This window comes from Hydra viridissima, unplaced genomic scaffold, assembly GCF_058129835.1.
Source record: "Hydra viridissima isolate aposymbiotic clone 2 unplaced genomic scaffold, HvirCarnegie_v1 scaffold_7, whole genome shotgun sequence".
Taxonomy (NCBI): domain Eukaryota; kingdom Metazoa; phylum Cnidaria; class Hydrozoa; order Anthoathecata; family Hydridae; genus Hydra; species Hydra viridissima.
Window position 1 is genome coordinate 18,526,501 of NW_028324306.1, and position 11,768 is coordinate 18,538,268.

Genomic DNA, 11,768 nt, shown 5'->3' on the forward strand with positions numbered 1-11,768 from the left:
TTTCCCGTTGGTGTTCATCAAAACATATTCGCTGCCATACGTTGTGTTTAAATATCGGAACGTGCTGCTGTGCAGCTTGTAAAGAGGGATGGAGGCAGGAATGGAAGCAAGAGTGGAAATGAACGGTTGAATCCAATACGTGATGGCTGAGGCATTTTTGTTGACCAGTTGAATGGAGACGTCGTTTCTGAAAGACATGTCCAACGTGAAATATCCTCCCAAAGAACTGGAGCTAAAAGCGTTGCATCCTTGCAAAGAGTTGACGTAAAACGATCCTCCGAGAGGGGAAAAAAGCAAATCAGTGGCAAGACCGGTAGCGTCTACTCCAATTCCGTCAGTCACTTCTGCATAATTCCCCACATTGATTTCTCCGTCTGTAAAGATTCGAATAAAAACTTGACCAGGAACATTTGTGCCAGAGATGCTGTATAAAGCCAGCCACAATCTTCTCAGCACTCCAGATTTTCCCGAAAACGAAAACACAGGAGCAGTCGTTACCGCTGCCAACGTCTGAGACTTAAGGCCCAAACTTGTAAAACTGGATCCTGGGACGACACTGGTCAAACTCGATTTTTGCAACAATAAGTCGACGTAACTTTTTGTCGCAGCGTCTTGCGCGTTTGAATGATCAGGCACATTGATCAGTTTGTGAGAATTCAAATCCAAGTCCGCGGTTCCCACAGTAGTTCCACCGGCGTGCGTGTCTACGTAATTTTTGGTGGCTGAATCTGAGGATGAAATGGGTTCCGACAGATTGGTCAATTTGTGTTGAGTCATGTTGACGTCTGTGTACAAAATATTGTTATAAGACACTTTGGTGTCAACGTACACTTTTGTCGCAGCATCGTGAGAAGTGGTCGGATCTTTCACATTGAGTAATTTATGGTTGTTTAAATCCATGTCAGCAGTGATGGTGCTAGTTCCATCTGTTTTAACGCACATGCTTGAGCTGACGTCGACGTAATTTTTAGTGGCAGCGTCGTGAAGATTGGTCGGCTCGTTCAAGTTGAACGCTTTGTGAAAATTCAAATCCAAGTCCGCGGTTCCCACAGTAGTTCCTCCACCTGACGCATGCGTGTCCACGTAATTTTTGGTTGCAGCATCGTGCGAAGTGGTTGGTTCTGCCAGGTTGATGATTTTGTGAGAGTTGAAATCCAAATCTGCAATGATGGTGCTGTTTCCATCTTTCCTGACATACAGATCGCTTGAAAGAGAGGTTGAATAAGGGTTGTATAAATAACGACCCAATTCTGATCTACCAAATTTCTCAATCATTTTTATATGTCTCAGATTTTATTTTTGGCTTCTGATTCTTGGAATTCATGGAAAATCTTTGATTTCTACCACAAGGTATTAATAATGCTTTGAAAGTCGTTTCCTTCATCCCATTTTTTCAGGACGTAAAGACACAAGTGACCGCAATAAGAGGTATTACCAAACTGCACTCTTTTGCTATTGTAATTAACAGGACTCTTCAAGTATTTTACCAATTCAACAAGAGGAGGTTGACCGTAAGAATCAAAGCTGCATTTCTTATCACCGTCTTTGTACCAGCACACCCAATGAAATCCTCCAGTGCCAGAGTCTCCCGTATTCACAATGCCACATTCTTTTCTTCTCGGTTTTTTCGGCAATGTGTCTCTTTCAAAAACACCTCGAAATTTTTTTATTTTTAGCTTTTTAGCAGCTTTTTCCAATTGAAAGTTGGTCAAGCCTCATTTGGCAAATTTATTCCTTCGACGTTGATCATTTTTAAATTCGTGCAAAATTAAAAAATTTCCAGTGATCCAAAAGATCTTAAAAAATTCAAAGAATCTACATGACATCGGCTCCGTTTTCAATTAAAATTTTTATAACTTCGCTATCAAGTCTTTTAAATGCCAAATTCAACGGTTTCCGATTTTCTTTATCTTGCGCGTTAACATCGGCTCCGGTTTTCAACAGCAATTCGACCACTTCAAGAGGACCTTTTAGAGAAGCTTCGTGCAGCGGCGTCGATTGATTTTCATCTCGCGCGTTAACATCGGCTCCGTTTTGCAACAGCAATTCAACAGCTTTGTGATTACCTTTTTTAGCTGCCAAATGTAAAGGCGTTTGACCGTTAATATCTCGCGCGTCGACATCGTCTCCGTATTCAAATAAAATTTTTACGATATTCATTTTATATGAAAAAAGAATTTCTTTAAATCATTTTATTTTTCTTCATCAGATTCCATTTCACCTAAATCCAAATCGCTCATAATGCTTTGGACCAAAACAGGAGCATTTTTAGTGATAAAGACTTCTGGAAGCTTGACTTGAATCGACTCTACCTGTGATCCAATGAAAACGCCTTCAATTTTTAAAGACGCAATGGCAAAACATCTTTGACGAATATACTCCAATGGATCTGCCTTTACCATCTTTTTGTTCTCCCTTTTACTAAACAAGGAAGTAATGTTCTTTTCTTTTCTATACAGCTTTCCGAAAAAAATGGAAGATGAACTTTCTGACTTTTTCATAAAAATGGATAAATCCTCAGCCATTTTTTTTTTTGTTCTTCCTCCTTTTTTCAACAAGGCTGTCTTAAGAATGACTTGCTCGCGAAGAAATTTTGTTATTTTTTCAGTCACCTCCATAAACTTTTCTTCTTCTGAACTCTTTTTATCGTCATGAGCAACAAAAGACATAGAATATCCAGTCAGCTCTTTTGTCTTTGGATCAAAACTCTCAAACACACCCAAAGAATACAAAATGGGGGTTCTTAAAATAAAAGGACCTTTTCCATTGTCATACTCGTAATACAAAGGAATCTTTTGATACTGAATTGGTCTTGTGGCTGCGTAAATCTCACCAGCTATTAATTTTCTCTTGTCAAAATTCTCAATCGTCACGAAATTCCTCTTTTTTAATGGAAAAGAAATTTTTTTTAGATCATTTTATGATCCGACACTTTGACTTGCTTCTTGACTTTATTTATTTTTCTTCTAGCATATTCAAACATATCCTCCAGCCGCATGCCACTTTTTTCAAAACGAATCCCTCCACACTTTATTTTCAACTCAAATTCTTCACATCAACGAATAATGGTGAAATCCAAATCATTTTCAAAGCTGTAAATCTTGTAATGGTACTTTTCTTCATAAGGCGAATGATAATACGACTCCTCCTAATCCTCCGTCTTAAGGTACTCATCTATAAAGGGCTCAAACAAAACCATCATCTTGCTCATTTTTTAATGAACCTGAAAATTTTTTTTGGAAAGGAAATGACCAATGTGGCTCGAAAGCAAACTGATCAATTCTTTATTGTCTACCCACGAATTAAACGAGTCTGGATACCCCAACCATTTCACCAATGATCTGCTCTTGGTTTTGCAAACGATTTTTTCAATCCTGAATATATCCTGATGCGTCTGTCGCATCTCCTGCTCGTAAAAAGTGCCTTGAATTTCTTCACCGTTAGCATCAGCGATTTTATACGTGGGAGGATCCGTATACTGAACTTTTGACACGGTAAAAACCTCTTCAGTCCATCTCGGTGTATACCCCTTTTCAAAATGAGACTGCTTTTTTGTGATTCGCACTTTGTCACCCATAGAAAATTTCGGTTTTGCTCTTTCTCTCTGTTTACCATTCAGGTTCATCCAGACCTTATTTTTATTCTTTTCATCACTAGCTTCCACTGGAGTCATTTTAATGGAAGAGTGCTTTGTGCAGTTGTAATTTTTCACCATCTTATCTAATACGTCAATGTATTTATTAATATTGTTGGCTGAAAAATATTTAAACATTCTCTCTTTCATCGTTCTGTTCCATCGCTCAACGACACAGCTTTTTTCCTCGTTTTCAATGGAATACAATTGCACACCCAACGCTCTCACGTGCTTGTTGTAAAATTCTTTTCCTTTATCCACCCACAATTTGACGCATTTTCTTTCACCGAAAATCTTTTTCAACGCTTCAGCTACTTCAAAGCCTGTTTTGCTTTTTAACGGAACGATCCATCCATACTTTGAAAACACATCAATCACCATGAGCAAATATTTTATGCCGTTGTTGAATTTTGAAAACGATTGCATGTCTACCAAATCTGCAGCCCATATCTCATCAATGTCGTTCACAATCACCCTTCTTCTTTTAAAATGACGAATAACCGGTTTATGAAGCTCCTCTGCAAGCTGATCCGTCCATTTCAGAGGCATTTTTTTTTTTTAGATCTTTTAGATCTTACACCCAATCCAAATTTAGCTTTGGCTTTAATCACCGGCGTAATAAGCTTTCTCTCATTAATCTCTCTTTGAGTGGGGTTTGGAATGGAGTTCATCTCCTCAAGTATCATATGATCTGCCACATTCCTGTTTTGTCGGTCGTTAAAATATTTATAAGCCAAATCATGGTGATACGCTGCATTGTCCACTCTGTCTACTGGCTTGCTCCAATCTTGATACATGTCCGTAGAAGTCAACCTCTTATCGAGGTTTGTTCCAGGCCCTGCAATGTTCATCCCAGGAATGTGCATTTCTCCTGGAAATTTTGCCCATGGAAGCTTCACTTTGCTCGACAGCTTATTGATTGATTCCACCAAATCACCTCCTTTTGTTTCTTTAGCAATAAACTTGCATTTGGTCGTTCCGCAAGAGTCAAAAGTCCCTTTTAACATAGGTCTATTGTTTTTTGTCAACTCCTTTTTCAAGTGAATGGTTTCAGTTTCTCTTTTGCATTTAACGCAGTACATTTTAAATACAAGAAAAATATTTTTTTAACTGTAAAAAATGGAAGTCATTGATTTGTCATGGAATATCGGAAAAACCAAAAGATACAACAACAAGCTTTTGCCAAGAAGCATTCGAGGAATCATTGTCGGAAAGTCTGGTTGCGGAAAAACAACCTTGCTGCTCAAGTTTCTACTCCAACCTGGATGGCTGGATTATAACCACTTGCAAGTCTTTGGCAAATCCCTTTTCCAACCCGAATGCAAAATACTCAAAAAAGCCTTTGAGAAGAAACTACCAAAAGAACTCATTCTACAATTATTTAACATTCAAAGCCAAATTGAAAAGCTAAACTCCAGTCCTGAAGCCGTCATTGAAGAAATATCAAAAGAATGGGACGGAGAAACAGACATGGAATGTCAATTTTTCGAAAGTGAAGAAGACGTTCCTGAACCTGAATCCTTAGACTCGACCAAAAAAAATTTGATGATCTTTGACGATTTGCAACTCACCAAACAAAACAAATGCGAAAAATATTACATCCGAGGAAGACACTCCAACGTTGACTGCTTTTACCTCTCTCAAAACTATTTCTTACTCCCAAGACAAACCAGTAGAGAAAATGCTAATTTATTTGCCTCTTTCCTCAGGACGATAAAAATATCAACCACATTTATCAAGATCACGTTTCCAGCGACATGAAAAAAGAAGAATTTAAAAGGTTTTGCAAGTATTGCTGGTCTCAACCCCACGGGTTTGCTGTCATTGATTTGTCCTCTAAAAAAGACCATGGAAAATACAGAAGCGGGTTGGACAATTTTTATTTTCCAAACGTATAAAAAACATGTCTGGATTTTATTTGCTTGCTAAATCTAAAAAAGATCTTCCCACCGTATCAAACAGCTCCATCAAAACATACTTTGAAAGACCTATCGAGCTGGATTTAAACAATCAGTACGAAATGGCTCTTGTGGGACTCGAAACCTATCGAAGCTATCCCAACATCACCTTTAAAAATAACGTTTTCAGATACAGCCCAAACGCTGGATCGAACAGCTATACCATCTACATTCAAGAAGGATCCTACGAAATCAACCAGCTCAACGAATACCTTCAAAATGAAATACAAAAACAAACAGGAAGCTTGTACAGAGTAGACGGAGTCACCATTACAGCAAACGAGTCTTCGTTAAAAGCTGTATTAAAATTTGGAAAGCCTACAGCAACGACAAGATACTAGGTTGATTTCAACGTCAATAACAGCATAGGATCGCTCCTCGGATTCGATAGAAACGAATACACCTACGTCGAAAAAAAAGAAGACCCTGTTGACCCTAATAAAGTCACAAGCGTCATCGACACTTACGAGTCTGAAAATATCGTGAGAATTGAAGAAACTGCAGTGATCCGAGTCACCAACGACATTATCGGCTCGTCTTACTTAGACGGAAGAACAACAAACGACATTTACTCCTTTGCCCCACAAGTTGAACCCGGCACCAAAATTGTTGAAAAACCTTTTCACTTGATTTACCTTCCCATCGTTGTCAGCAAAATTTCAAGAATGGAAACACAAATCGTTGATCAAGATGATCACTTGATCGATTTTAGAGGAGAAGACATCATTGTCAGATACCACATCAGAGAAAAAAATCTCATCCAATCTACACGATCTTTTCTCCGGAAGCGCTTTCAGTCGGTAAATCTCAAAGAATCTGAAAAAAAAATTTCCTACTCTATTAAAAATGTACCAAAAGATTAAGCTCAACATTTCAAAAGGACAAGCTGAAAAAATTAAAAAAGCGTTGCATGATAAAACTGCAACCAGCATAAAACTCACTCATCAAGACTTGAACGGTGAACATGTTCTCGCTGTCACTAAAACCCAATTGAACAAAATTGCAAAAGCATACGACCACGGAAAAGGCGTCACGCTCAAACTCAGCAAAAAACAACTCATGCACAACGAAAATGTTGAAGGAGGATTCATCGGTGCCCTTTTACCTTTACTAGGAATGATCGGAAGTACCATTGCCACAAAAGTCGTCCCTGCTCTTGCCACTGGATTACTCTCTGGTGTTGGAGCCTCTGCCGGTTCTGCCATGGTCGACAAAATCGCTGGACGCGGAATAGTTTACTTAAGAAAAGACGGAAAAGGACTAAAAATATCCAGATTAGGATCCGGTATATACCTAAACCATTGGGCTGGAAATACTCAAGGCGATGGTCTTTACATTAAAAATTCGAAGAATTTCCAGGATTCTAAAGAATCTAAAAATAAAAAAGCATACGATCGTATTGGCTCTGGAGAAGAAGAACAATTCTCAGGTCTTGGTTTACTTCTCGGTCCCAATTCACCCTTCAATAGCATACCCATTTTAGGCTCCATTTTCTAAAAGAATTTCCACGGTTTCGAAGAAACTAAAAGATTTTCCATGAATGCGACATTGTCGTCAAAATTTTTTATCCAACAAGAATAAAAGATTTCTTTGGGATCATAGAAAATACACCTTTATCATTCCTATTTCTCCTGTAGACGAAATCATTAACGTCTCACCCACATACACATCCAACACGCTCGAAAAAGAAACGATTTTTGAAACCCGATACAGCTGATCAGACTTACGCACCAAATCAAATTTCTTAATATCACTCTCTTCTCCAAACTTAAAACTCTCACTAAAAACACCGCTTGTCTCCATTGAAAATATCAACATCCCTTTCTCTAAAAACACTCTAAATTCCGATGTCGGCTTTATCATCTTACACATTTCACTAAACCTACTAGCCGAAACTCTTCTCTTTGACCAAAAAGAATAGCGCTCACTCAAACTCACGTTTTGAACGCTTTCCGTCATCACCTTAATATTATACGCAAACTGGTCTAAAGATTTCACGGCGATTTCTAAACTTCCCGCATTCAAAATCGACAGTCAACTCGCTACCCATTTTAACCGTTTTAAACACCTTGCTCACATAACTCTCAACACCCACATTCAACGATTCCTCAAATTCAAACACGTACTCATCAAAACGATCTGCAAAAAGATCCACCTCAAACATTAAATTTATCGTTGTTTTTGTTCGCACACTAATCCCTTCTTTACTTATTCGCAAACACACCATCCTCATATTTTTGAACAAAAGATCAAACAACGCTTTCACTTCACCTGCACGCTTTGTTCTCGCTATAAACATTTTTTTAAGAAGAAAATATTTTTAAATCATTGCACATGTTAAGAAAATTGAATAAAAAGGTAAGAAAAAAGACGTCAAATGTAGATTTTTTTCTTATGATAAGAATTTTAAAAAGCTGCCATCTTGGATAAAAACATCAATACCCCCAATATATAACGGTATCAATGAGCTAGAACCCGCAAATATATACTACTATCGACTCATTTCGAAAGAAGATTTTCGGAACCTACAGAAAGGACTCAGTTAAAAGAAAATATCAGTTAAATCTTCATAAAAATTTGCATGCGCGATAATTGACACTTATGAGTAATGAGCATTTAATTACTTAGTTCATTGAACGGATTTATTTAATGGAACATTTCAATCTTGTTTTTATGACGACGAATTTTAAAAGTTTTCTTCCGTAAGTGACCTTTCGTCAAGTGGATTTATCGAAAATTTTCCTTTCGAAATAAATTTTTTGATCATTGTTTGAAAAAACAAACTAGTAAAATTTTAATGTTGCTATACTGAAAATAAAATTTCATTACAAACAGTTTGATATATACAGATATTTTATTTTGACATTTCTTGCAGTTAGGCGAATAAACTTCCTTCATAGATTTCGAAACTTAGTTATCAAAAGCGCTCATTTCTCAATTGCTATTTCCGAAAGCGAAACTTTTGGAAATTTTGGAATAGTGAACAATAAAGGTTTAAATTGTAACAAACATAACCTAAAAACGCCAACCAATTTAAGCGCAATTCCGTACTTGTTTGTCCGTACGTTGAAAAAATGAGAAACTGATAAAGCTTTAATTATGAATGTAATGATAGTGTTGCATTTCGCGAGGTTAGAATTATTTTGTTCTATCTCCAATTTTAAAAGTTGGGAGAAAGTGAGTTATTAATTTTAGTTAGTAATAATAACTTTTAAAATACGCATTATTAATTTTCTAATTTTTTTTTAAATAATTTGCTTAAACATAAATTATTTAAAGCATAAGTTATTATTTTTTTAAAAATTAAAACTAAAACTTTAAACAATTTTTATTTTTAGAAAATATTAAAAACTTTCTCCCAACATTTAAACTTAAAGATAGAACAAAATAATTCTAACCTCGCGATATGTAAGTTTCACATTAAATAACAAGTTTTTTGAGAAAAATGATGGAAGTTTGTGTTAATAAGTTGGCACTTCTTATCGCTGATATGAAATTAAATATTTAGAGACTAAGTATATTCGCTAGTACACATTCCCAGGGGGAGGTGGTAAGTTGAAAACTGCCGTAAGAATATTTGCCGATTAAAAATTATACTTGCTGTGTATAAAAAAATATAACTCGATTGCTGAGATTTGCTACCCGAGAAAAAAAAACCGGCTAATCCTGTTAAGTACTTAATAAGTTTCCTTCTAAAACTTAGTACGTTCCTAACGAGAACTTACTAGGAACTTAGTAGGATTAGCAAGTTTTAGTATGAAACTTAGTAGGATTAGCAAGTTTTAGTAGGAAACTTAGTAGGATTAGCAAGTTTTAGTATACTAAAACTTGCTAATCCTACTAAGTTACCAACTAAAACTTGCTAATCCTAATATGAAATTAACTAAAAAAAACTATTAACTTAACTAGTAACTAAAACTATAGTTAATAGTTTTTTCAGTTAATTTCATATTTTATTTAGGTTTTATTGAATTATTTGAGTAAAGATTTCATATTTATATTAGCAGGGTTATTTTTCAAGAAATATGTATGTTTAAGTAAAAATGTAAAAATAATTATTTTTCAAATTTTACTTAAACATAGATAATTCTTGAAAAAATAACCCAACAAATCTAATTTAACTAGTTGCCTTAGCAATGAGGACGCTTATTTATAAAACAACAATAAAAATAACAAATAATAAAGTGTTAGGTTGTTTTACTTGAACATTTAGAAAAATACAATAAATAGCAATGGTCATTTCTTTTGGTAATTTCGCAGGTGCCAGTGGAATAATTGTACCCATAAGATTTGTCTTGATCTTTTATAACTGTATCTATAACGAAATTTAAAAAAATATTAATGTAATTCAACAATTTAATAACATATATTTTCCTATAAAAACGCATTTTTTACTCACCATAATTTTAGAATGATGAAAAGGTTTCATTATCATTTCTCCATAGCTATAAAAATTAAAAATGTAAGTGTATACACACACACACACACACACACACACACACACATACACACGCACACACACACACACACACACACACACACACATTATATTTGGGTTTTAACATTACATAATTACATTGTTAGGGTTGCTTTTTTAAAAAATTTTATGTAAGTGAAAATTGCAGTAGACACTTATTTGAAAACCAGTTTTAACAAATTACAAAAAAAAAGTTGTTAGGTTATTTACCTATCTTTTAAAAAAGTAAAATTAACAATGGTCATGACCAAAGAATAACTTACTACATAACTGTAGGTATGAAATTTTTTACAGGGGCCAATTAAATTCCACTCAGAATTTGTCAACTGTCTTCGTCTTTTATTCGACCATATCTATATTTATAATGAAATATTTAAAAAAATTATTGTAACTTGATATAATTGTAATAAAATATATTTTATAATAAAAGAACTTATTTAACCTAATTTTGGAATTTTGAATAGCTTTTCATTATCTTTTCTTTATTTAATAATATTTAAATCACAAAATTTAAATGCTATTAAAAAACAAAAATGTTTAAAATAAAAATTCATGTTTGAATTATGAACTTTTTCAATCAATTTAATTAAAAAAAAAGGAAAATTTTATTTACAATTATCCAAAAACATTTAATAATTGTATCAAAAATAAAAATATTTATGTATATGTATATTAGGGTGTCCCAAAAATATGAAAAAAAAAAAAAAAAGTTGTACACACCAAACTCTTTGTCTATACACTTATAGAAGACCACTAGTATTGAAAAAAGGTTTTTAAGATCACTTCAAGTGCTTACTGTAGAAATTTGAAAAAAGGGATTTTATTAAATATACTGATTTTTTTTAAACTCAAATATTTCCGCTTCTTCTAAATAAAAACTTACTCTTTTAACAATTCTAATAACTGTAGTTTTTTATAGTTTAAACATCTGTAATCATTAAAAAAAATATTGGTAGCTTTGTAGTAGGATATGGTGGCAACTCAATAACTTAGTATTATCACACTTTTCTTGATCACTGTTCTAAATATTAAGAACTTTTAAAAACAATATGTATATATATATATATATATATATATATATATATATATATATATATATATATATATATATATATATATATATATATATATATATATATATATATATATATATATATATATATATATATATATATATATATATATATATATATACTGATATGTTTTTAATACAATAATTATTTGAGTATTATTTTTGTACTTTTTTGACAATTAGTTGTTTTCTTTGCAATTATTGATTTTGATTAAACCAACTTTATCTTATTTAAAATATCGACTTGTGAATACACCAATTCACAAGTCGATATTTTAAATAAGATAAAGTTGGTTTAATCAAAATCAATAATTGCAAAGAAAACAACTAATTTGAAAGCCGCAATCTTGATTAAATAAGGTAAACAAACTTAAGCCAATCGTTTTTTTCTGATAAAAAAAACAACGAATCAAACTGTTACTCTTTACAAAAGAATATTTTGCGTAGTTTATTATTACAAATTAAATATTGATAAAAATTAATTATAAAAAAATTAAAATATACTTATGTTATGGCGAAAAGAAAGAAGACTGCTAAAATAAAAAAATCCAACTTTAATGTTAATTTAAACCCGCGTCGACCACTTTACATTCTCAGAAGTCCAATTTCTGTTTTTCCCATACATCA